The 23,961-nt window shown below is 42.5% G+C and overlaps 1 protein-coding gene across 13 annotated transcripts in view; it reads left to right on the top strand.

Annotated features, from left to right (window-relative positions):
• Positions 1–4,552: 4,552 nt before the first annotated feature.
• Positions 4,553–23,961, top strand: part of baz2ba (bromodomain adjacent to zinc finger domain, 2Ba) — a 109,087-nt gene continuing 89,678 nt past the window's right edge. For all 13 annotated transcript variants that reach the window (XM_073852433.1, XM_073852439.1, XM_073852434.1 and 10 more), the window contains exons 1-2: positions 4,553–4,777; positions 15,746–15,789. The gene's annotated coding sequence lies outside the window, so the exon portion shown is untranslated. The remainder of the gene's footprint in view (positions 4,778–15,745; positions 15,790–23,961) is intronic.

Here is a 23,961-nt window from a genome sequence, read left to right on the forward strand (position 1 = left end):
TATATTTGCTTAATCATTGAGTAGGACGACAGCCTCTGCCCCAGTCAAATAAAAAAAGGTTTTCAATGCTGACTCACATACAGGTGTGTGTATATATCACACCAGACAGCCTGTATTTTAACTCGACTATGAACCATAATCAAGCGACTCGCTCTCTCATTTGGAGTCAGATATATTAAGAATTTATGGCTGTATAAATTATGTAAACATTTAAAGGTCATCTTTTATTTATGGATACAAACAGCAGCGCTGACAGAGGAACAAACAGCTTGAATACCTAACAGAAACATTTCTGGTCGCATCGAAGCAATTCCACTCTAATTATCGGTTTCTGACGCGAGCATCGGTTGCTCCAAAGTCAGTCAAGAGAAAAACGCTCTTTACTCGTTTAAAACGTGCTAATAAGGCAAACCGAGGAAACTATTGTCTCTTTTGCACTGATTAGCTCTTTGCCAAGCGCTTTTATGCAAGACTAAGTGAGAGGATCGCAATTCAATTATTGCAGAAAGCAAAACCTTAAGGCCACCGAATTGCGTAAAGACACTATTTGAGTCTCTTGGAGAGAAATTTGTGTCATTGGAAATTAAACGCTTTTGTGGCGCTGGAAGGTTAGTGTTGTTAATGGTATTAGGGAATGTGGTGTTCTGAGATGATTAAAATCTGTGTTGGAGAGAGAAAGAGAGAGAGAGGGGTGAGAAAGAAAAGAGAAGGGAGAAAAAAAAATCAATAGCTGCAAGCACAGCTCCCGCTCTAGATGGACATCTCCTCTGTCTTTATGCACCCTAATAGAAAAATAACAATTAAATCCAAATCGCCACATTAATTTGGTTTCCATCAGTCTCGGGGGAGATCATCTTTACCAGTTATTATTCGCTAGGTTATTATATCTTCTAATCAAGCCTCTTAAGAAAAAAACACAGCTCATTGGAAGAGACAGGCTGTGTTCCCTCCACTTCCCCCCTCCCCCAGCAGGCTTGCATTGCACTCATTGTACTTGTGCTTATTATGTTTCAAATGACCGAGGTACGGCTGACATTCTGGCTGCATGCAGAGAGGCCCAGCCTCCGTTAATGACGCAGCTCATAGTCCTAAGAGGCTCAGCTCCTCACCCACCCACCCACCCACCCACGCCCCAACCCCCAACACACACACACACACACACACACACACACACACACACAGGCTCTAATGAAGAACCACCAACACAATTACAAACCCCGGTGTGCCTCTGCTGGAAGAGGGGAGGAGGTTATACACATAGTCACTCAGAGGGAGGAATATTGCCATCATGTGTGCACACACACACATATATACACACAATTACGGCTTTCTTACTGTGGCCGGGGTGGTCTGACGATCACAGATAAACATAGGCAAACGGACCGCATGCACACATGTTCAGATGCACGTCTTGCACACGATTGTCTCATCTAGTCCTCCCACTCTCCAGTGCGCTGATCCCCGGAGGTCTGCCTGCCTCTTCGTGTCCCTCCATAAGCATCCCTTTTCACCCAGCTTGATCTCTACAGGTGAGGAGGGGGGTCAGAGAGGATCAATGAACGCATGCATAAATTGGTAAATGAACGCGTGTGTCCTCTGTACGCTCTGATGCTTCCAAAAAGACCAGCGACTGGTTCTCCTTTGAACAATTTCAAATTTACTTTCATTACACGCACATTAAAATGACAGCAGCCGTATTTAGCGGTAAAGTCACAAACGGTCTGCAATTATGATTGGAATTAGCTCATCAGTTGTAGTTACATGATTATAACGCTAGTACTTTCTGACTACTGTGTAAGCTTAAATTATTCAAATGCGCCTGACAGTTTGCAACATTTACAAGAATTGTTACGTGTATAAACATGTTAGTTATCCACTGTTTTCGTTTAAACATTGTTTATAGCTCTCATTATCAGGGTTATTATTAGTTAATCTAAACTAATACTGAAACTAAAATAGGAACCATTAAAAAGTGTTACTTGAAATAAATGTTAACTGAAATAAAATAAGATATAAAACTTTTACTTCAGCCAGTTGCCAAAGCAATATTTCTATTTTAACATTCTATATGTGAACCTGGACCACAAAACCAGTCGTAAGGGTAATTTTTTTAAAATTAAGCTTTATACATCATCTGAAAGCTGAATAAACAAACTTTCCATAGATGTATGGTTTGTTAGGATAGGACAATATTACAGATACAACCGAGATACAACTATTTGAAAATCTGGAAGCTGAGGGTGCAAAATAATCGAAGTATTGAGAAAATCACCTAACAAACTCCAAATGATGTTCTTAGCAATGCATATTACTAATCAAACATTACGTTTTGATATATTTACAGTAGGAAATTACGAAATATCTTCATGGACTAACTTACTTTACTTTATTTGACCCATACAATATATTTTTGGCTATTGCTACAAATATACCTGTGCTACTTAAGACTGGTTTTGTGGTCCAGGGTCACATATTAACTTTTATTAAAACTAAAACTGAGATTAAAATTAATTTAAAAAATAAAAATAAATAGACACGTTTAATAAAACGACTAAAAATAACCGAAAAATAAAATTTAAATGAAAATGGAATTAAAATATTTTGATAATATCAAATTATTATAATAAAAACGAACTAATAATAATTTCTCAGTAATACTAAAGTAACACTGCTCATTATTAGTGATACTTACGAAAAAGATAAACCAAAATAAAAACAAATAAATAAATTAGAAAAAAATGAATATTAAAATTCCTTAATATTGTAATAAAATTTAAATATATATATATATATATATATACAAAAAATAATTTGTGCCCTCTTGTGTGCGCTTTAACTGTTAAGTTTTTTTAAATGTAAACTGTTGGTAAACATTCCTCAATGTATCCAAACCTGTTTGAAAAGGGCAAGCACTTCCCCATCATTCGTTTGGGTACGTAAAAATGTAATATTTGGTTTCAGAGGGCACTGCTCATTATTAGTGATACTTACGAAAAGGATAACCAAAACGGGCCAAAATAAAAAAATAAAAAAATAAATTATAAAAAATTCAATATTAAAATTCCTTAATATTGTAATAAAATATAAAACAATCATTTGATTTTATATATATATATATATATATATATATATATATATATATATATATATATATATATATATATATATATATAATAATAAAATATTTAAATGAAAATTAAGTGTACACATACACATATATAAGCATAAATACATCTTGTCTCAGTGAGAAAAGCAGCTTTTAGCAAAAAAGAACTTTCCGCTCATCACCCAAAGTAAAACCTCAACGCACGCAAGTCTCACATAATCTGAAGCGCGAAGCTAAACTCGGAAGAGTTGCCCCTCTTTTCTCCCTCGTGCTACCCCCCTCTCTCACTAAGGAGTGGCAGAGGTCCCTCCTCGCCCCCCTTGTTGTTGTTTTCTTGCTCAATGAAATAATCTCCCACCCCCTTCATCCCTCACCCCATGGCACCCCCCTGGCCCAGTCTAGGTCAGAGGGCCCCCCTCAGCCTGTTGCTGATTGTGAGTGCAGCGGCAGGGAGAAAAAGCACACAATTAGGCACAGATGGCTGTCTGCCTCGTGGTGCCCAGCTCGGCTCCCGCTGCAAAGGGCCATTCTGCCGCCTCTCGCTTTGCCCGCAAGTGTAATTCAAATGAGTGATCAATGAGCGTCATACTAAAAGTAACAGTTCCAATTATTCTGCCTTTTATTTTCTGTTCCTCCTGAGCGTCGTGGGGGCAGATCCTTTTTTATAGCGTGAGACAGCGACTCGATGCCACTATCTTTTGGATTACGGAAATTCTGTTGTCAAATCGGAACGTTATCACCTTGTCTCACTCCCCTGATGATTTGAGGGGAAATAGGGTCAGATTAGCCGGGTTAATCCATAATCCCTGAATTTAGCTATTGAGGTAACTGGAGACAAATGCAATCAAGTTTGATCATGCATCGCTGTCTTGCGGTTTATCTGACAGCTTTTGAATGACAAGTAACCAATCTTAGAATTAAATTTCCATTTCACTGGACGCCATATTATCAGATTTCCAGTGCTATTGTACAGCATAATGTCTTCACATTCATTTGCAAGCACAATCTCATTAACGTGCTGCCTGGTAACTTTTTTACACATTAATAAATTGATCATTTAACTTGATTACAAATGTTTTTTTTCACCCCAGGCGATTTCAAAACAATGCTCAGCCATGGTGCAATCATGGATTAATAATATCAATAACGAGTAAGAACTGAAAGCACTTCTGAAATCGTCTTCAAAAGAGAGAAAAAAGGCATAACACAACCTAAAGCCTTAAAAAAAAAAGCCTTCAAGCGTTTTCAGCTCTGTCACTGACAGATGTTTTGTAAATAGTAAACGGTGCTAAAAATACAGTGCGCAATGTGCACAATTCGGTCACTTACACACTCCTGCCTTCTCACCGCGAATAAAAGTTTTATCGTTTAAGTATTGTCCGCTGACGTCACTTTGATTCCTTGAAGTGAGGCAGAATAAACCTTGAAAGGACTCTCCTTCAATCTGCTGTTCGTAACTAACACACACACACAAACACACTCACACACGCAGTCACTCACTCACTCACACACACCGAGACTCAATTACTGCCCAATTCCCTTCTTCATCATCTCCTGCTACACCGGCCTCTTCCAAAAGCAAATCGAAAAAGGAAAACAAAGAGCAACGTTACCTGAAGTGATACTTCGAACCCGATCGAGGCGGAATTACACGAAGTGTCAAAACTAAGGGTAAGTTTTGAATTTATTAAGAGCTGGATCAGTTATTTCATTGGAGAATCAATGTTGTGTCGCTGGCTGGCTTGATTTCTTAGCGAGGGCAGCTAACTCGATAGTTTCTTTAGGTTGGCTACGCGCGTCCCTCGAGCGTAAAAAGCGCAAAACTTGTCAAAACCGTTCCAACGGCGTTGTCGGGAAAAGCCGATCGAGAGAAATATTCCGATGCGACCGCGAATATCGCAAAACTTTGCGAGTGGACACAATGTTGCGCGCGGGGGTTGTGACTTCATAATAGGAATCTGCCTTTGTGCCCTCTCGTGTGCGCTTTAACTGTTACGTTTTTTAAATGTAAACTGTTGGTAAACACTCCTCAATGTATCCAAACATGTTTGAAAAGGACAAGCGCTTCCCTGGCGTTCGTTTGGGTACGTAAAAATATAATATTTGGCTTTAGAGGGCTTATTTGAAAAGGGCGATGCGGGAGAGTCACTTGGAGGAGCTGACGCTACCTTTGGTCTGTTTAATGTCCGTCTCTCAGATGATGGCAAAAGCTAACAGCTCTTCAATGAGACAACATAATAAAAGCATTTACTTTATAATTCCTTTTGATAAAAGCTGTTAAAAGCGCACAGTTTTGTATTTTCGACGGGGAAATCGCCTCGCTGAGTCGGAGCGGGTCGCTGGCGTTGAGTTGGAGCTTCGCGTTGCTCTTATCTTTGTTGCTTCCTTAAAGAGCAGCAGCTGCCGCCTGGCCGAGTTGTTGAAATTTATCCCTTTGTGTATATTACAATATCCTCCATTTTTTCTGCCCTCTAAACAACAAGCCTCACGCCATCTTGGTTAATTTTAACTGGCGGATCGGTGTATTCTTAGGACTCGACCTGCACATGTCGTTACAGGCAGAAAGTTTAGAAATGTCTTATGTGGTAGCGGTGACGTCATGTGAAGTTTAAGTAAAATGTGATGTTTTGCCAAGAAAGCGTCGACTTTGTTATCTCGCTTGACATTGATGTAAAACTCAGTTTTTCGGTTAGTTTTGCTGTCGGAAGGACTCCGGATGAATAAAAACAAACATTTGATGTGATCTTGTGAATCGTACGCGATGTTTAATGATTCGGTGTTTACAGGTGGAATGAATGACATCAGCACGTAATGATGTCATTTAGCGAGGTGAACTGTTTTTTGTCCTTTCTTTGTTTAAAATCGAGATTTTTTTTCGGAGTTGAAAATTTTCGTAATTCCCATGAAGCGTTACTTAAGAATGTGCTTGTAAAGATGAATCATTGAACTACGGTTTCACATCCATTTCAGAGATTTTTCCCCCCTCGAATGACCAGAATCGTATTTTGATCCTTTCAGAATTAGGCAGTCAGACATATTTGAGTTTGTCACATGAATTTATGGCTCACGAGGTTAATAATTACGGTGTCACTGCACAGTCATTTCCTCATTTAGAAGACTTCAGATGTTCTAGTTAGATTATGATGTGCATGTGTACTTTTGTATTCAGCCTGCTAGTTTTACTTAACAGTTGACCTTCTAATGTGTGAGAAGTAAGCAAAGATAGTTTTACCTCAGTAAATTTGTGGTGAATTGTGAATGAACAGTCCTCACCACCTTCAAAAAAAGCAAGTGTTACATATTTGAAAGTTTCTTTTATGCAAGTCATGAACTTTACACAATTAGTGGTCAGCGATGCAAAACCCGCAGGCTCGCCATGGGCTGGTTAAATGGCTGGGCTGTGTCTGTTTTGTATCAGTAGGGCTCTGTCTCATCTAGCCCAGTGCCCTAGTCATTATGCATGGAACAGGCTGTTGTTTTTACAGAATGCCTCAGATGGAGAAGTCAGTGTTTCCACCTCCCATCTCTTTGTCTGAGTATGTGCTTCTGCTAAAGCCATGAGAGCAGGGGAGCAGATGTTTAGCCAAACATCCTGACGCGATGCTTTTCTCTTGTGGGAATGCCGCCTCTTCCTCCCTGTTCCCGATGCATCGCCTTGACAGCTGCTTGATTTCATGGAACCGCTAAGAAGCCATTAGCGGTATCAGTGAATTGAAACGGAACAGTCTCACCCACTCTCTTCTTCCATTAGAAATGACTATTGTTGGATGTTTTTTCCCCTTTCTTTGTGAGTGTTTGTGCTTATTTGGAGCACATAGAAGATCTCTTATATACTTGTGCTGTTTTTCTTAGCGTGAATTAGGGAGAGCAAATCTGTCAGGGCCTGTTTGTGCTGTTGGGGTTTGAAGGGATCTCACACTGTGCTCTCTCGAGCACACCCAGACCACTGGATGTTTGTAGCTGCGAAGAGAGAGAGAGAAAAGAACTTTGCTCGGGGTTAGAGTGTCAGCCGCACGTTTCTGTCCAGGATGTTTGTTGTTTTCCCGACAGGATATGGGCTAGGCTTGTGAGAAGATGTTCGTATCTAGGAATCAGTTTAATTTGGGATCTTTAGGAGGATCTTGTTTAAGCTCTGTCTTTGTTGTTCGTACAGCAACAAATGATTGTGGTGTAATGAGCTGATTATGAGAAATGTGGGCTGTAAGAAATGGGTCTCGAGTGCAGAAGCTGTCGAATCCAAGTTTAGCGCAGACAATCCCAAATGCACATGGGTTTGGGTTTATAATCACACTTCCTCCGAAACCGGGCACTGATCAGTGTGGTTCATTTAAAGATGATTTGAATTTATTGGACGCGACACTCATGTTGTTACATATGAATGACTGGAGAGCAGTTAACACGCACAGCCCTGCCTGTGTCTCATAGTCTAAATGACTCTATGGGGTTTCATTCTACATCTTATTGGATTAGACAATATTATAGTCAGCTGGAGTGTATAACATTGTGCCTTTCACTTTAACAACTTACTTTACACCCTTTTTAGGGGATTTTTCATGCCTTGGTTATGTTTGGTAAATCTAATCTGTATAGTTAGCATTGTAAAATTATGTAAAACATTCAGATACATTAACATGAGGTGGTAGACTAGTAAAAATCTAAACGTAAAAGCAGATGTAAAAATGTAGTTCTTTCCTTCAGCATCAATCTGGATGGAGACACATTATTTGCCTCATCTTCAGTGAGAAGCCATTGATTTTGGTTTTTAAACGTGCATCAATCATTGCACCGTTAATGGCAAAATTGATTTAAATGAACTTCAGAAAGCCTAGGCTAGAGTTTCCGGATTGTCGTTTGATTTAACCGTCCTATAAAAGTCCGAAGCAGTGAGAAGTTCTCACCTGATCATAACACCTGTCATTTAAAGAGCTCGAACGCAAGCGCGGGCTTGATTATACAAGCTGTGGTGTGCCACGTGTGTGGCCAGTAACTGCCAAATGAATCAGCCCCGAATACTCGATGCTGGAAGGTCAGCGGTGAATTTGTTTTCAGAGCAGGTTGCGTCCTTGCACTCATAACGACTTGGCAAATCACCTTGTAAATACTGACAGATACTCTTCCCTGTGCTGCTTCGCAAGACGACAGTTGGCATGACGCTGAACGGTATCATGGATAAGTGCATCTCTATCTCGACTTACTTGGCTAATGATTTATTTTGTCGTTAGCAAACAGCTTTGATTGTAGAATTTCCTCTCAACAGTTGGCTCTTACATAATAGCGGGTTATGTGGGTTGCTGTTTAGCGTGAACATTAGTGCTCGGGAGACAACTGTTTGTGTCAGCAGAAGCGCAAGTCGGTCGCGGCAGACTTGATAATTGTGTCGCAAACATGATCTTCTTTACCTTTAGCCTGCCGGTCCGTGGTAACGAGGCTGAGGAGCCGAAGATTCGCGTTTCTGCGGACAGTTAAATGAATGGGCTTTTCTACCAGCAGCTGAAGCGGGTCACACCAAACTGACTCTGTTTTCAGATAAACACAGAGAGGACACAGGGGCCGAATTTCAGAGGCAGGCAATTAGCTGCTTTTTGGTTCAGTGTCCCTCGGGCCTCTGTTTATCATTCAATGTGAGAATATCCCTGATGAAACTCAAGGTTATTTTTGTTGGGCTGTCTGAGCGCTTGTTTTTCACAGACAAGGTGAAAGGGTTGATTTTTCCCTCAAGAAAGGCTTCATATTGAGACTTGAGAAGGCAAAATCTCCTTTGCTGTAACTTCACAGTAAGGAATTAAGCTCCGGGAAGTGTACGTTCAGAATACATGTGCATCTTTCCGCCAGCCTGTGCTGTTAATCAACAAGGCCGATCTTGTGCTCGACACCTGAAGGTCGTCATTCTGAAACCTTTCTGTGCGCCTGTTGTTCTGCTTTCCATCTGCCCCCCCCCCCTTCTTTCTATCTATCGCTCTCAGCTCCTCAATGAGGGTTTGAGTGCATTAGTGATTCCGGGCAGAGGAGTATTCTGGAGAGATGAGGGCTGTTTTTTCCACCCTGCACCGGTTGCGTCTCCGGTGTTGTTTGCCCTCCAGGAGACTGTCATGTTGCCTGTGCCGTGGGTTGCCACTGCGGCGCTCCGTTCCCCCCGCTGAGATAATGGAGCCCGTGTTTGAAATGCCAGTAGTTTGGCCTATTTGTTCTAGTGCTTATCGCTATATTTGCATCCAGAGTAGAAATAGCCATGATTTCAGGAATGGCAGGAATGATGCTTCTCTTGTGGGAGAGGGCAGAAGGGAGGCTGGGTGGGATTTGGCCAGAGCTGTGGGATGGGAGAGAATCTACTGCACTGTGACAGCTGACTGCAGGACATGCAGTATTTGACCCTCACACACACATACACACTCAAAGACATTCAGAGATTGTGCTCAAACAGCCCCCTCTTATTTATTGATCTCACTGCATTTAAAATCTGGTCACTGCCACCACAAAGCCTTTTCATTTTAGCTGCGCTGGCAAAGAGCACCTCGGCACAGCAAGAATTTCTAAATTTTTAATTTGCGCAGAAAGGCCCACGAAATGACAAGGATGAGATGGAGACGGAGAGACAGAAAAAGGATTGAAAATAGAATCGTTTCAGCTGACACTGTAATGTACTTTGGAAACCGAAGCCCTTTTTGTTTTGCGTACAGTTCTGCATAAGCTTTTGTTTGATCTCTTGCGACATGAATATGGTTAATAGGGCAGTTTAGTAGAGTACATCGAGTAAGGTTTTTTTTTCTTCAGTAAAACAATCTAGCCTGGTTTAAACTAGGTCTTGAACAGTAAACAAACCACTGTTGGATTAGCTGTGAGGTTTTATAAAAAGATCTCCAGATTGAGAGAGCTGGATTAAGGGTTCTAATCTGCGTTCTCGCGAAGGTGCATCATGGTGTGTTCCTTTAGTCTACAGACGCGGGATTAGGCGCTTCAGCAGGCCTCATGCTCGCCGACCCGCAACAAATGTGTGTGCGTGTGTGTTTCGAGGGGGAGCGTCTGTCTCGGTCATTAGAAATTAGGCTGAGGCTGCTTTGTTTAAGGTTGGAACGGACGGGTGATTCTTTGTTTAAATAATGCAATCAGTAAAAGAGATAAGGTTAAGGACTGCAGGTTGTTTAGGTAGCAAAAGAGTGTTTGTGTCATCAGATTGTTCGGTGAAACAGACTGCGGTGTGGTTGTTTCACATGACACTCAAAAAGAGAGGAAAAACACTGCATGTGCTCTCTCTTTCTCTCACTTTCTATCTCTCTGTATTATCTCTGTTAGATGGGTAGAAAGCTGTGAAACCCGTCTGTAATATGAGCAGTCAGTAAACTTGGCAATAGCACTAGAAGAAGCCTGATCCGGAGGCCATGAAGAGCCTCTTGTTGAGTCCTTCGAGTGTTGGTGTGTGTATGATTGCGTGGAAGTGCATCTGTATGTTTGTTCTGATGGCAAAGGATCATATGGATGCATTCTAGGGCGAAGGATGAAATGAATGCTAGAGTGAGCAGTGCATCCTTATTTGACCACGGTGTATGTGTGCGAGCACCTCCGTAACCGAAAGCCTTGTTTTGTGCTCTTAGGGTTTTATCTGAGTGTGTGTGCACATACATACGGGTGACTGTGCATCTGTGTGTGTTTGTGTGTGTGTAGAGATGGAAATATCCTTTGCTCCTGCAGGCTAGAATAAATCCTGTGTGAGAGCTCCCTGGTGTAATCCAAACACTGCCAGCTAATTTAAGCGTGCAGCAGGAGCAACAGCATCTTTCATGAAAACAATGCATTCAGTCTAGAGCTCATCTTCACTTCCTTCAGTCATCTATTCAGCCATCACCTTGACTTCAATGTTACAGCTCAAAACACAACCGCTCAAAACACCACCACACCCCAACAGAGCGGCTCAACACACCACTTTACTGAACATCCCAATAACGTAACTCGACAAACCACCACACAACCTAATACCACTTCTCAACACACTATTATAACCCAACATTACAGGCCCAACGCAACACCTCAACATGCCACTTGACTGTACATTCCAACACAATTCTCAGTCCACTAGCTCATTACAGGCCCAACACACCACCGGATGATCCAACCCAACACTTGCCACTTGTCTGAACATCCCAACACAATGCTCAGTGGACCACCATAACCCAACACTACACAGCCTTACACTTTAGCTCAGACCACTACAGCCCAACACTACAGCTAAATATGCTACCAAATGACCTAAAATAACAGCTCAATACCTCACTTGCCCAAAAATCCCATTAACATTAACACACCACCACAACTCAACACTGCATCTCGGCACTTAGCTCAACAAACCACCACACAATCTAATACTTTAGTTTAGATATACTACAGCTTAACTTGCCACCATTGCCCACCTTGCCACCACAAGATCCAACACACCAAATGGCACTTGACAAAACACATTCCAACACAATGCTCAACACACCACCATACCTTAACATTGCACACCCTGTAGACCACCACCTGACCCAGCACTTTAGCTCAACGCACCACTAGATGACCTAACACTGCAGCTCAACACACTTCACCCCCACCTAAACACTTAAGCCCAACACACCACAAGGTGATCCAAAATAACAGCTCAATACACCACTTGACTGAACATCCCAACAAGATGCTCAACACATGACCACAACTCAATGCTATCTCCCACACAATCTTAAAACAACAGGACAACACACCACCAGATGACTCAACACAATACTTGACTGAACGTCCAAGCACCATAGCTCAACACAACACGACAACTTAACAATATAGCTCAACGCACCACTATGATGTAACCCAACAGCTCAACACCACACCCGATTATGCTCAGCACACCCACTACAAGCCAGCACTATACACTTAGCAAAGCACCATGATCCAATGCAACAGCTTAAGCCACTACCACAACCCACACTACAGCTCAACATGCAGCTTGACTGAACATCCCAACTCCACCCTAACCCAACACTACACATCCAACAGACCACCACATGACCCAACACTACAGCTTAACGTACCATTTGTAACATCCCAACACAACAACTCAACCTATACCATGACCCAAAATTATGTCCAACAATACAGCTAAAGGGATAGTCCACTCAAAAATGAAATTGTTGTCATGATTTACTCACCCTTATCAACATTATTGGTGCCTATTGGCATTGGCTACACTGGGACATTTCTCAGAATATGGCTCCACATAAGAATGTAAGTCACACAGCTTTGAAATAACATGAGGGTGAGTAAATAATGACAGAAGAATTACGATTTACCGGAACAATGTAGTGGGCTTCCCAGTGCTGCAACAGCTCCAATCACCTTCCACCAATCAGGTTCCTAATATTTTTTAGAAAATATTTCATATTTATTTTTTGTCATTGCTGCTGCTTCACTGCATTGATGTCAGGTTGATGGCGAGAGCTTTCACGTTGGGTGTGTTGAGCTTAGGGATGATAGATGACTATCTAGTTGGTTTGTGTGTGTCAGTGTGTTTGTTCGCATGTGTGCGTGTGTTTGAGAGGAAGGCGTGACAGCTGCATAGGCAGCGGGATTGACCTTCACGCAGAGAAATCTCAAGGCCTGTTTGATTACACGGTATTCTGCTGCTTTGCGTTCTTTAGCGCTTAACTTAATTCGCGGACAGTGTTTAATCTGCGATCGGCTTCCTTTGACTGCCAATGTTATTGTTCAGGGCCCTCAATTAGGGTACATGTTGTTCAAATAATATGGTCACATGTAAGGCTGTTATCTTTATTTTTTGAAACGGTGGTATTATGCCAGTGTTTTTGCTTGATATACAATGGCCTTAAAATGATGTTTGGGCACTGTTAAAATTGTGTTACATTTAGTATCATGCAGTTCTAATAATGTTAACATACTATTTGCTTGACATAACTTTGTCATATTGACAATTAAGTGTGTGTGTGTGTGTGTGTGTGTGTGTGTGAGAGAGAGAATTATCAACTATCATTGAAACATTTTGAAACATGACTTGCATGAGATTCCTTTGATTGCCTAGTGAACAAATGTTTGAGGTGCATGTTGTCAGTGCATTTTACAGCATTTCACTTAAATGCTAACTTAAAGTAAAGCCTCTGATCATTTTCCCATTAGTTTGTTTGTTTTCGTAGCTGGGAGTGCCTAAAACATGTTTTCTGTTCCTGCCGTGCCTGGCGACGACTGCAGAGCTTTAGAAACTTTCCCACATGTTCTACCTTTGTTTAAAAAGCGCTCCATTTCATGTGGAGACACATGAGTGTTTTTTTCTCTCTCTCTTTTGCTCACTCTTGTTCTTCCTTTAGCTTCCATCTGGTCTTCATTTCCACCAGACTTCAAAGGTGAAGGAAATCGAGGATAGGAAATGGGTTGAATATTAATTTGGCCTTATTGTCACGAGTTGCTGTGTTCTGTACAGATGAACTTTTACCACAAATGTAAAGCCAAATTACCGCAGTGTTTAGCAATGCGTTAAAAGACGATTGCTGTGTCCTTGTGTGAGAGAGAGAGCGACTCTCTTTCTGTGTGTGTGTGTGTGTGTGTGTGTGTGTGTGTAGCACGGTTCTTCCATTAGCGTGTGAGTGATGACCTCCAGTGTGGGCAGTTTAAGTTATAGCGCACCCCCTCCTCTCTCTCAGATGGAGCTAATTGTCTGGTGGCCATTTTTGAGGAAATGTTTCCAGGTATGAGTGTTCTTTTTGCCCTCTGGATGTCCATGCCCTTTTTTCCCTCTGTATGCATCTTTTTTCCCATCCCTTCTTTTCTCCTGGATAAACCGCAATCGGCCTAATGATGAAAGAATAAGATTATCAACAAGAGAGAAAGAGATCTGGTCCAAGGCAGTTTTTTTCCCAGTCGCAGAACTCACACACAGATTCCATTTTGTCAGCTTTCAGCTGGGCATAATACAGCGATAAAAGACTCTGCCCTGCAGCCACACTGAATCATACAGAGCAAAGAGAGGGAGAGAGAGCAAGAAAGAGATGAGAAAGCGAGAGAAAAGGAAAGAGAAGTCTCTTTGTGCTGTGTGTGCTCATATTGTATGAAAAAAGATGAATCACTTCTATTTAGGGATCAGTTTCCTGAAACTGGACGGGTGAGACGATTCCACGGGAGATAGATTGTCGGGACTTGCCTGTGTTTCTCTGAAGGGTTGGAGCTAAACGTCTGCAGTCGTGGCAAGGTGCTCCCTAAAGGACCGGCTCCTCCGACAGGAAGTATCAACCTGGAGCAGAAAGAACAAAAAGGAAGAAAAAAAAAAGAAAGAAACCCTCCCCTCCCGTCTTTTCTCCTCGCACACCATCCTCACAGCTGCGCACAGTTTGCAGTCTATCCGAAGGGGGTGCGTTATCATTTCATCTAAATTCCTCCCCCTAGGCAAGTCAATAAAAAAAATGTAGCGTCAAGACGTTTTTGATTAGCTGGTCCTCAGGATGGATGAAGATGTTTGGGGAGAGCTCAGTACTCGCAGAGCGAGCTTTAAGCCGCTACGCACAGATTCCGCAGCAGCACCGTGTTATTGTGGTAATGATCAGGCCGAACGTGTCGTGTAGAAAAGGATCAACCCCACCAGTGTGCTCGCCATTATCTCAGTCTTCGTCTTTCCGAGCTGTCATTACGACTGAACCCATACCCCCCCCCGGCCCCCGGCCCCCGGTCCCCGGTGACATGAGCTCTAACGCCGCACGTGTCCTTGGCCTCTGCGGCGATGGAGTGCCTCCACCGTAGACGGATGAGTCGCATTTTGATTGACGTGCGGATGCTGTCAGTCACAGCCTGGCTCAGTGTGTAGCAAACAGTGGTAAACTGTTCCAGACATCTAACTCTGCCCAGATGGAAATGTTTTAAAGAACTAAAAAGAGGAACTAACTGCCCAGCCACAGATTACTCGGAGTGCGTCTGCTGTTCGTTTGTGGTGGTAATTTGTTTTAGCTTTTTTTTTTCCTCATTGTGCATGTGGTGTTTGTTTCTGAGCAGTGTGTGTATGTGCAACTTGTTATCTGTGCAGATTGAGGAGATTGGAAACCGAATCTGATTTGTGTGTTGGTTTCACCTTTGTGTCTCACTGCTGTGATGTTCCTGATAATTCTTAAGCAAACACACACACACACAAACAGACAGACAGACAGAAACGCACACAAATGCTGTGAGAAACTGGAGCAGGCTGGTTTTCTGTGCAAGACAGCGTGTGTGCTTGGAAAAACGTCCCACACACCCTGGGTTTTAAAGCCTTGCTGTAATTCCAACAGGTTTAGCAGGAAAAAAGACGGAACCGGGAGCGTGTATGAGCATTCACACATTCATGTGTTTTTGCTTTACTTGTGTGGGCATGTGAAAAGTGGTTGTCAGTGTCTTTGTGTACGTATGCGTGTGTTTTTCTAACTTAAAACCATTGGCAGCCACAGGCTGGGTGTAAACACTCTAAACACACTGTATTACTCCAGCCACAGTGCTGAAACCTGTTGCCGCTGACTTTTCCCCTTGAGCCCGAAGCTTATTATTAAGTGTAATTTAGGATAGTTTACCTCAGTTTTGTTTCTGTTTAGTGACCAAATGTGCCATTAAAACTTTCCTTTCTGTTTCTTTTTTTCCGCTCTCTTATAGGTGGACAAGCAGTGATGTCACACAGCTGAGGACATTCCCACTCAGTGAGTATTTGTACCATAATGCTTAATAGCCAGTTGTCATCACTTTTTTTTTGTAAACCTTCCCTCTCTGACTTTGCATTTGTTGCAAGACCAGTTTTCTAGTTTTGAAGTCATTTGTCACGGTTATGCACCTCTGTGTTTGTTTCGGGTAATTGGACGCTGTAACCGAAAAGGGTGAACACAGATTCAGCCGATTTAAACCTAATTTAATTTCGTTCTTAGGATGTGAGCCTCTCTTTTCACCCCTCTCCCTCCCAATTAGCTGAAACAAAGCTCTCCAAAGGCAATTGTTAGGTTGACATTTCTTAAGCGTGCTTTGTTTTTATGTTGTATTTGTAAAGATCTTTAATTTGGCAATTCATTTTCACAGCCGAGTCTCTTGAACGAACCGCAGCGGTGAAGAGAGTTTGTGCTTTGGAACAAACAAATCAGCCGGTTTCTCTCTCTCCCTGTGTGGGCTCAGGCTAATTGGTAGCGCGGATGCTGGTCGCGGTGTTAGCGGTGATGCTAGGCGGGCGGCAGCCTCTCAGGGCTCTCTGCTCGGCTGCATCGTTTCATTCCCCAGCTCCCTGGTGGTTTCAGAGAGTGACAGAAATACAAGGACGTTTCTTTCCACTCTCTCGCCGTCTCCTTCTCCCTCTCATTCTCTCTGTCTATACCACTAACAAGTGACAATGTAGAGTTTGAGTTCTGGAGTGCTTAAAGACTGAGAAACGAACTGCAGCTGCCTCAGGTGAACATGCAGCTGTGTAGACCAAGTGTTTCCTCAGACGTGCGTGCGTGTGTGAGAGAGAGTCTTGTGTGGTTGCTTACGGATGACTTTTATTAGAAAAGGGCTCCATTCACACTCCAGAGGAAACGATATGTATGGGAAGAAATATAAGGATGGCGAGAAAGAGAGAAAAACAGAGGCAGACAAAGACAGCGAGACAAAGACGGGCTCTCAGCTCCTCAGCCACACATCACTGCGGCCTCTCGCATTGGCAGCAGTCACTGCCACCGTCTCAGCCATCAATAATGGTAATGGAAGCTCCATCTGAGCATTGATTTCTGGGAATTGTAGGAAGGCGTGAAGGGTCATCCGTGCTCAACGGCTCTGCTCGTTTAGCGAAGGCGAGACGGGTCAGGATTTCAACATGAATCACACTAACATTCCTGTATGTCTGACTTACAAGGCAATCATGCTTTAGAGGCAGCGCTGTGCATGTCCTTTTAATGCCAAGGCATTGCCCTAGAAAAAAAATGATTGGAGAAAAACTTGTTTTTGGGGCTGTCAGTTTAACGCATTCATTTACTACAATTAATTACAAAAAATAAGGTGTTAAAGGAATTGACACATTTAATCATGCCCTCTGACTTACAGGCAACATGCTTCATCAAATCGCATTTGCTCAGAGCAGGTAGCAATGAGCAATGAATAACAAATATGGAACATAGAGATACTTTTGTTTTAATAGTAAAACTATAAAAATGGTTTAAAAAAAGCTGAGATGGAAAACTTGGAAAAAAGATTTAAAATGAAAAATAACTGAAATAAGTTTCCTAAACATGAAGTCCTCTTGAATCCACTTTTTGTGTTTATTTACCACCATAATTTAACACGTTTGGTTCTTTTTAATTAACTTTTCTCAGCAAATATTGATATGCAGTTAATTGTGACATTATTTACAATCTGCATAATGTGCAGTCAATTGCCTTACAATTTGGAAGTGATTTGAGGGTTTGTTTGTCTTCAGAATGTTATATAATATACAGGTTCCTGTTGCTCAAACATTATATGTATGGGAACACCAGTGTCATGGGTTTGATTCCTAAACTGATCAAATTCAAGATTCGAAAAAATGTAAAATAAGTTGCTTAGGAAAAGTCTCTGCCAAGTTCATAAAAGTAAATATAGTGTTAACTGATATTAGAAACTAAACAAAAGTACACTGCAAGGGTATCGGTTCTAGGGATGAACTTTCCTTTCTCACGAAAAAAGAAAGGAAGGAACAAAACAAAACACTGCTTGGACACCCAGAGGGAATAACAAAAGTTTATGGATGGAGAGAATATCAACCAGTCTCTTTGGAGAGTTGAAATTGTAAAGTAAAATCAGGTCTGTCAGGACATATCGAGGAAAAACACACTCCTCTATCCTTTCGGTTCTGAAATGGAGGTTATAAGTTGTAGTCACTGAAAATGCTGGAGACTATACGGAAGAGAGAGAACTGATCTCTTGCAATCTTGCCCAGGGGCAAACCAGCTATTTATTAGCGCACATGTTAAACCCTCTCTCTTCAAAGCAAACTTTCCTCCCAGCCTCCCACAGAGGGGGAAAGAGAATAATAAAGCAGAGGAAATGGCATTTCTCTGCACAAAGTGGATATGAGTGTGTTCAGTGTAACCAACTACTCTTTATTTCGAGTAGAGAAAGAAGCGGAAAATAAAAGCAAAGGAAGACAAAAGAGGGTGGTGAAAGGGAAAAAAAGAGGCAAGAGAGTGTGTTTGAGCATAGATCTTGGCCAGGCAGTGTCAGGCTCCTGGCCTCTCTCTTTCTCTTTCCTGCGTCCCTGGGGACGGCTCATAGCTCATACTTCCTGCTGGAGAGATCTTGAGCAGGAATCATGGTAGAGGGGTCTGTTTTCATTGCTGGTGCTGTGCAGTAGGAGTGTGTCTGTACTTGTGCGTCAGAGGCAAAACATACCGGTTGTTTGATACAAATAATGCAGGCCTGCTGGATTTTGTGCGTGTGTGTGTGAAAGGTGTAATGGACCCCTGCCTGAACTCTGCTGGGCCCTCCAGATCCCTGGTGAGAGTTATTACCTCAGTACAAAATGCTGGACACACACACATATGCACACACACAGTTTGAAACGGGGTGCCTCAAGTGTCTGTCATTGGCCCTTTTTTGTTTTCTCTATCTCTCTTTGTCCCTCTGCTCGCCGCTTGCGATTTTACTGTTCCTTCTTGCCTTAAATATTTATGCCCGGCCAGGGTACGAGGCCATGCTGATTCCGACTGTACTGTAGGATACCGCAATAAATACTGAATCTTCCATATCCATCTCAACTAGAAACATAGATAAATGAATACAGAAAATAGAAGAGTTAGAAGATGGGGCTGAGAGAGCGGGAGGGAGAGAGAGAGAAAAGGAGAGGGGAAAAACATCCAGAAGGTCAGGATCAGCGGGTGGCCATCTAAGGGAGCAACATAGAGAGACTCCGATTGAGTTTCACCCGCCCCGTTACCGTGGAGATCCATCCAATAATACCACCCTATCCACAGCAGAATCACTATAATACACTACACCTACAACAGACTGACAAATAGTGCACTGGCTAAACTGAGACAGCCACAGCAGGCAGTGCTCAAATCTGAAGCAATATCTCGCTAATGCTCTGTATGAATCCACGTACTTTGCTTCAACAGCACAAACGTTTTAACTCGGCCCAACCCGAAGACAGGTGTCCTTTTGAAATCATGAAAAGTGACCATTTGTTCATTGTAGTTCAGCTAAACGCTGGGGAACCGTTTGGGAGTGTCAATGTGGTTACCATGTTTTTGGATTGCTGATAACTCAAGACCAAACCTATCCAAATTTGCAGGTACCCGATCCTACCGCAGGTACCGTAACACATTCTGTTTAAAAACAGACACACGAAACGAATCTAAGAATCAAAACGGACACTAAGCCTTGGGGCTTTTCAGAGCAACTCGGCATAAAAGGACAAGAGCTTTATCGGCACTGCTCTTACAAACTTACTGAAACGGCTCGAAATTAACCAGCAGTCACCTTCAGGCTTTCTCCACCCGGCCACTTATGCCATTAAGCAAGCAACAGCTGAGTGAAAAATATTTGATTTTGAGTCATTTTCTTCCCTCCTGAGTGGGTAAACGACCATTTGCTGCCACTACTGTATCCCTTGAAATGTTTTTTTTTCCTTAGATGAAGATGAATCATGAAATGTCATTTTTAAAAGTTTGCCAAGAAATGGCAGATACTCGTATCCTTTAGATGCTACTTACACAACTTCGTAAGTTCTTTTAGGCCACTTCAAAATTTATCAATGTTAAATAAACCCAAAAATTTACATAGAATGAAATTGAGAGCCACACCGTAACCAGTTCCAGTTAAGACCCTTAAATCCAGATTAAGAAATATTACACATGAGGCCTAGATTCTGACAAAGACCATATAATCAACAAATCATCTAAAAGTGAGTAGATGACCATTCGCTGCCACCACTGTATCCCTTGAAACGGCTTTCTACTTAGATGAAGATGAATCATGAAATGTCATTTTTAAAAGTTTGCCAAAAAATGGCAGATACTCGTATTCTTTAGATGCTACTTACACAACTTTTAAAGTTCTTTCAGGCCTCTTCTAAAATTTTATCAACGTTAAATGAATCCAATAATTAATATACAATGAAATTAAGAGAAATGATCGAAACCAGTTCCAGTGAAGACCCTTAAATCCAGATTAGGAAACAGAGGACTGACAAAGACCAAAGACCTGACAAAGACCATATAATCAACGAATCACCAAAAAATGCTGAACTCTGAACAGCTTAGGTAATGTCTGGGACTTTCCACAAATGTTTTTCTTTTTCTTTCATTAAATGGCAATGGAGGTTAACTTCAGAAAATGATTGAAATCTTTAGGAAGTCTGACTCAACTCTATGTGAGCTTTTTATTTTCTCTTCATTTGATGAGGTTTGCAATTTTTGCAAACATGATATCAAAAATTCTAATATGTGTAAATGTAGTTTAAAACTTTCATTATTATCAAAGTAAGTTTGTATAAAAGTAACAATAACTTAACATACAAATAACAGTAACATCAATTACTGGTAACAGTGTTCAAACTTAAATTAGGTTGTCAATCTACAAGTTAATCTAGTTAAAAACAAGTCATGGGCCAAGTGTACTGCATTTATGGAGAGTGCTATAGAATTCATGCAAATTCTATGCAATATTAAAGATCTTAAGAACACTGAAGACAGATTTCTGTCTTTTTTGAGATCTAGACCAAGGCCTCAAGACCAAGTGCACAAGATTAAGACCCCAACTCTAATATCTTTTCACTTAAGTGATTCTACAAATCAGCATCCCTCAAAACGTCTTGGCTTGAGCACTTTGCGTCATGTAATTAGTCTGGGCGAACTTATTTCCGTAATCAGGCAGTGAGGTTTATTGTGTCGTTTGTAAAGACAAGAGGTTGAGATGATTTGGTAGATGGGTGAAACACATCGAACATAGCTCCTTTCTTTCTAATGCCGGTGTACGTGTTTGTGTGTATGTGTGTTTTCCCGTGCTGACGCTAAAAGCGGCGTGAGGACGGATCTGAAGGAGTGAGCGCTGGAATACTAATGAACAAACAGAAGAAGAGGCTGTGTGCTCCCGTCTACCTCTCTGCAGTGGGCTCACTCGCTCCTCTCTCTCGCTTTCTCCCTTCATCTGCACCTCTCGCTCACACAGAGGATAAACTGTGTACATGATGACATTTACACCGCAGTTGCACGCAGAGGGAGTGTGTGTGCGTGCACGCGTGTGTGTGAGCCCTCTCATTCCTCTCCCCACCTCAGTTTTTTTCCCTGCTCTTCCTTCATTTTGCTCTGTGCTCATCTTCTCTCCATCTCTCCTTCTCTCGCTGTGTGTGTTCAGCACAGGATGCACACCTCAAGGGACACACACATACACACAGGCCATTATTTACGTCTTTTTTGAAGGGCAAATATAAAAAGGAGTGGCTTTGCTTTACTGCCACAAACACACACTTACAACTCTTACTCAACAGTAGCCATAAACTGTGTGTGATTGTGTGCCTGTGTGAAAGGAAAAGCTGCATCACAGCTTACATGCTTTACTCTGTAGGGTTTATGTTCCATTTAGAGTGTAAAAACGTGAGGTGCGATGAGGGGGTGTGTGTTTTTGAGGTCGGCCGGCGGGCGTCTCTCCCTTCTCTCAGAGGAATCAAGCGGTTAAGGGCAGTTAGAGGGGCTCTTGGGGAGGTTGGGGGCCCTCAAAGAAGGTTAAAGAGATTCTATTGAATCTAACTGCCCCCCTTTCTCACACACCAAGATTTGACCCCTCATAAACACACCTTTCACACCAACCACACACTTTCTCACACCTATCTCATTCACACTCTTAGACATAAACACACACACACATCCCTAGAATAGCAAGCCACCCAGGGGTCTCCCTCCCTCGACCCAGGGTATTTAGAGAGAACCCGCGGCAGGCCCTCAGCTCGGAACGCGAGCCGGGACGATCTGGATCCAGGGTGGTCCGTGGAGATTCTTCAAACATATCAGGGGCTTTTTGTATTCTGGGTGTCCAGGGAGAGCTCATTACGCTGGATGTGCGTTCGCAGAACCTCCCTCACCTCTTGGAAATAGAGAGAGAGCTGCGATACTGGACCTCAGGGAGGTCATTACAGAAAGAGAGGCTGAGATAGAGAAAAAAAACAGGGAGAGAGGTAGGTATGGAGTCTTAGAAACAGAAGCGATGAAGTTTGCTGATTCGTGCCCACGGTGGAGGTCTCCAAGTGCGATTTTGGGCACTTTTGCTGCTTTTGTTCATAGCGGTAGTGGAGAATGGATGCACGGAAGATTCGAAACTGCATCACCCACATGAGCACCACGGCTCAATAGCTACATGCACTCAAATAATCCTGTAGTTATCAGATTGATGGCTCAATCTTCATGTAAACACCTCAATCAATCCAATTGATCTCAATCTGAATGAAATTTCGATCGGATTGAAAGGGGTGATGTAGACCTGTAATAATCCGATCAATTGGGAAAAAAATGAACATGTAAACACTTGAATCCGACTGCCTTCGCAGTTGGATTTAAAAATGCCTTGTCACTTTGAGGTTTCTTGGAAATATTTGACCTTAGAACGACCAAGCAGAATCAAGTATTTCAGACAATATGATAATGATAGCAAATTATACACAAAACTATTGAGTTATTTCACACAACATAAAAAAGTGTGTTATTCAGTTACAAAACTGTGAGTAGTGACACAACAGTGCGAACATTATTATTTAGAAATGGCCAAATATCGTCTGATTTATCAGTCTGTCAGGGTGGTGGTTCAGAGCGGTAGATACAACATGAGCGTTTCTCCGTCATATCTGGCTATTGTTTACAGCTCACAAGGGTCTTGAGTGTCAGGGGGGAGGGACGGATGGGTTGGCGTGCAGATGGTCCAGGGAAGAGGGGGGCATTGTGTCTGTGTGTGGGTGATGTGCAGGGAGATATTTAGTATTTTATTGGTCTGTTACAGAGGACCCAGCTGCTAGGTCATTCCCTGCTGGCACACACGGAGAGGGAGAAAATACAGAGAAAGAGGGGGCATTAGTGTAGATGTCGGTGCGAGCAGAGAGGATTTAAAGCGCAGAGGAGAGAAGAAAAGTGAAAAATCAGAGCTAGGATGAGAGAGAGCGAGACGGAGAGGAAAAAAGGGAGGGAAGGAGCGGGAGAGAAAGGAAAAGAGGGAGAAGAGAAAAAAAAACGAGGGAGGGAAAGAGAGATAAGCAGCGAGCGAGTGAAATGTGTCCGCCGTGATCCATCAGCCCTGCAGCCACACTAATCACAGGTGGAATTCAGCGAGCTCTTTAAAACGCTGCCTCTCATTTCAAACCCTGCCCTCGGGCTCTCTGTGTGTGTGTTTAGAAGTGTGTCAAAATCTCTCTGCTTGCCCTATTTTGTGTCTGTTTGTGTGTGTATTCCACAGTGTGTGTGTGTGTGTGTTGTAAGAGAAAGACAGGGATCTCACGAGACGGCGCGTGTAGGTTTGTGTGTATGCGTGCATATTTCTGCATGTGTGTGCACCTGTTTGTGTGTGTAAATCCCCCAGAGACGATATCTGGCTCAAACAGCTCCAGTGATCACAGATTGTGCCGTTACTCTGTGCGTGTGTGAGCGAGCAGAAAAGAGATGGAGCGCAGAGGAGAGAGGTGTGAGTGTGTGTGTGTGTGTGTGTGTGTGTGTGTGTGTGTGTGTGTGTGTGTGTGTGTGTGTGTGTGTGTGTGTGTGTGTGTGTGGGGAAGAGAGGGCAGAGCGTCTTTGTGTCTCTACCTATCCCATCATCCCGTTCAGCTCAGCAGAGGTGACACCAAGGTGAGCGTGAGCGCTCTCTCTCCTTCTCCATCACACCAGCACTGCCTCTTGCCC

Source organism: Garra rufa, chromosome 12, assembly GCF_049309525.1.
Source record: "Garra rufa chromosome 12, GarRuf1.0, whole genome shotgun sequence".
Classification (NCBI taxonomy): Eukaryota; Metazoa; Chordata; class Actinopteri; order Cypriniformes; family Cyprinidae; genus Garra; species Garra rufa.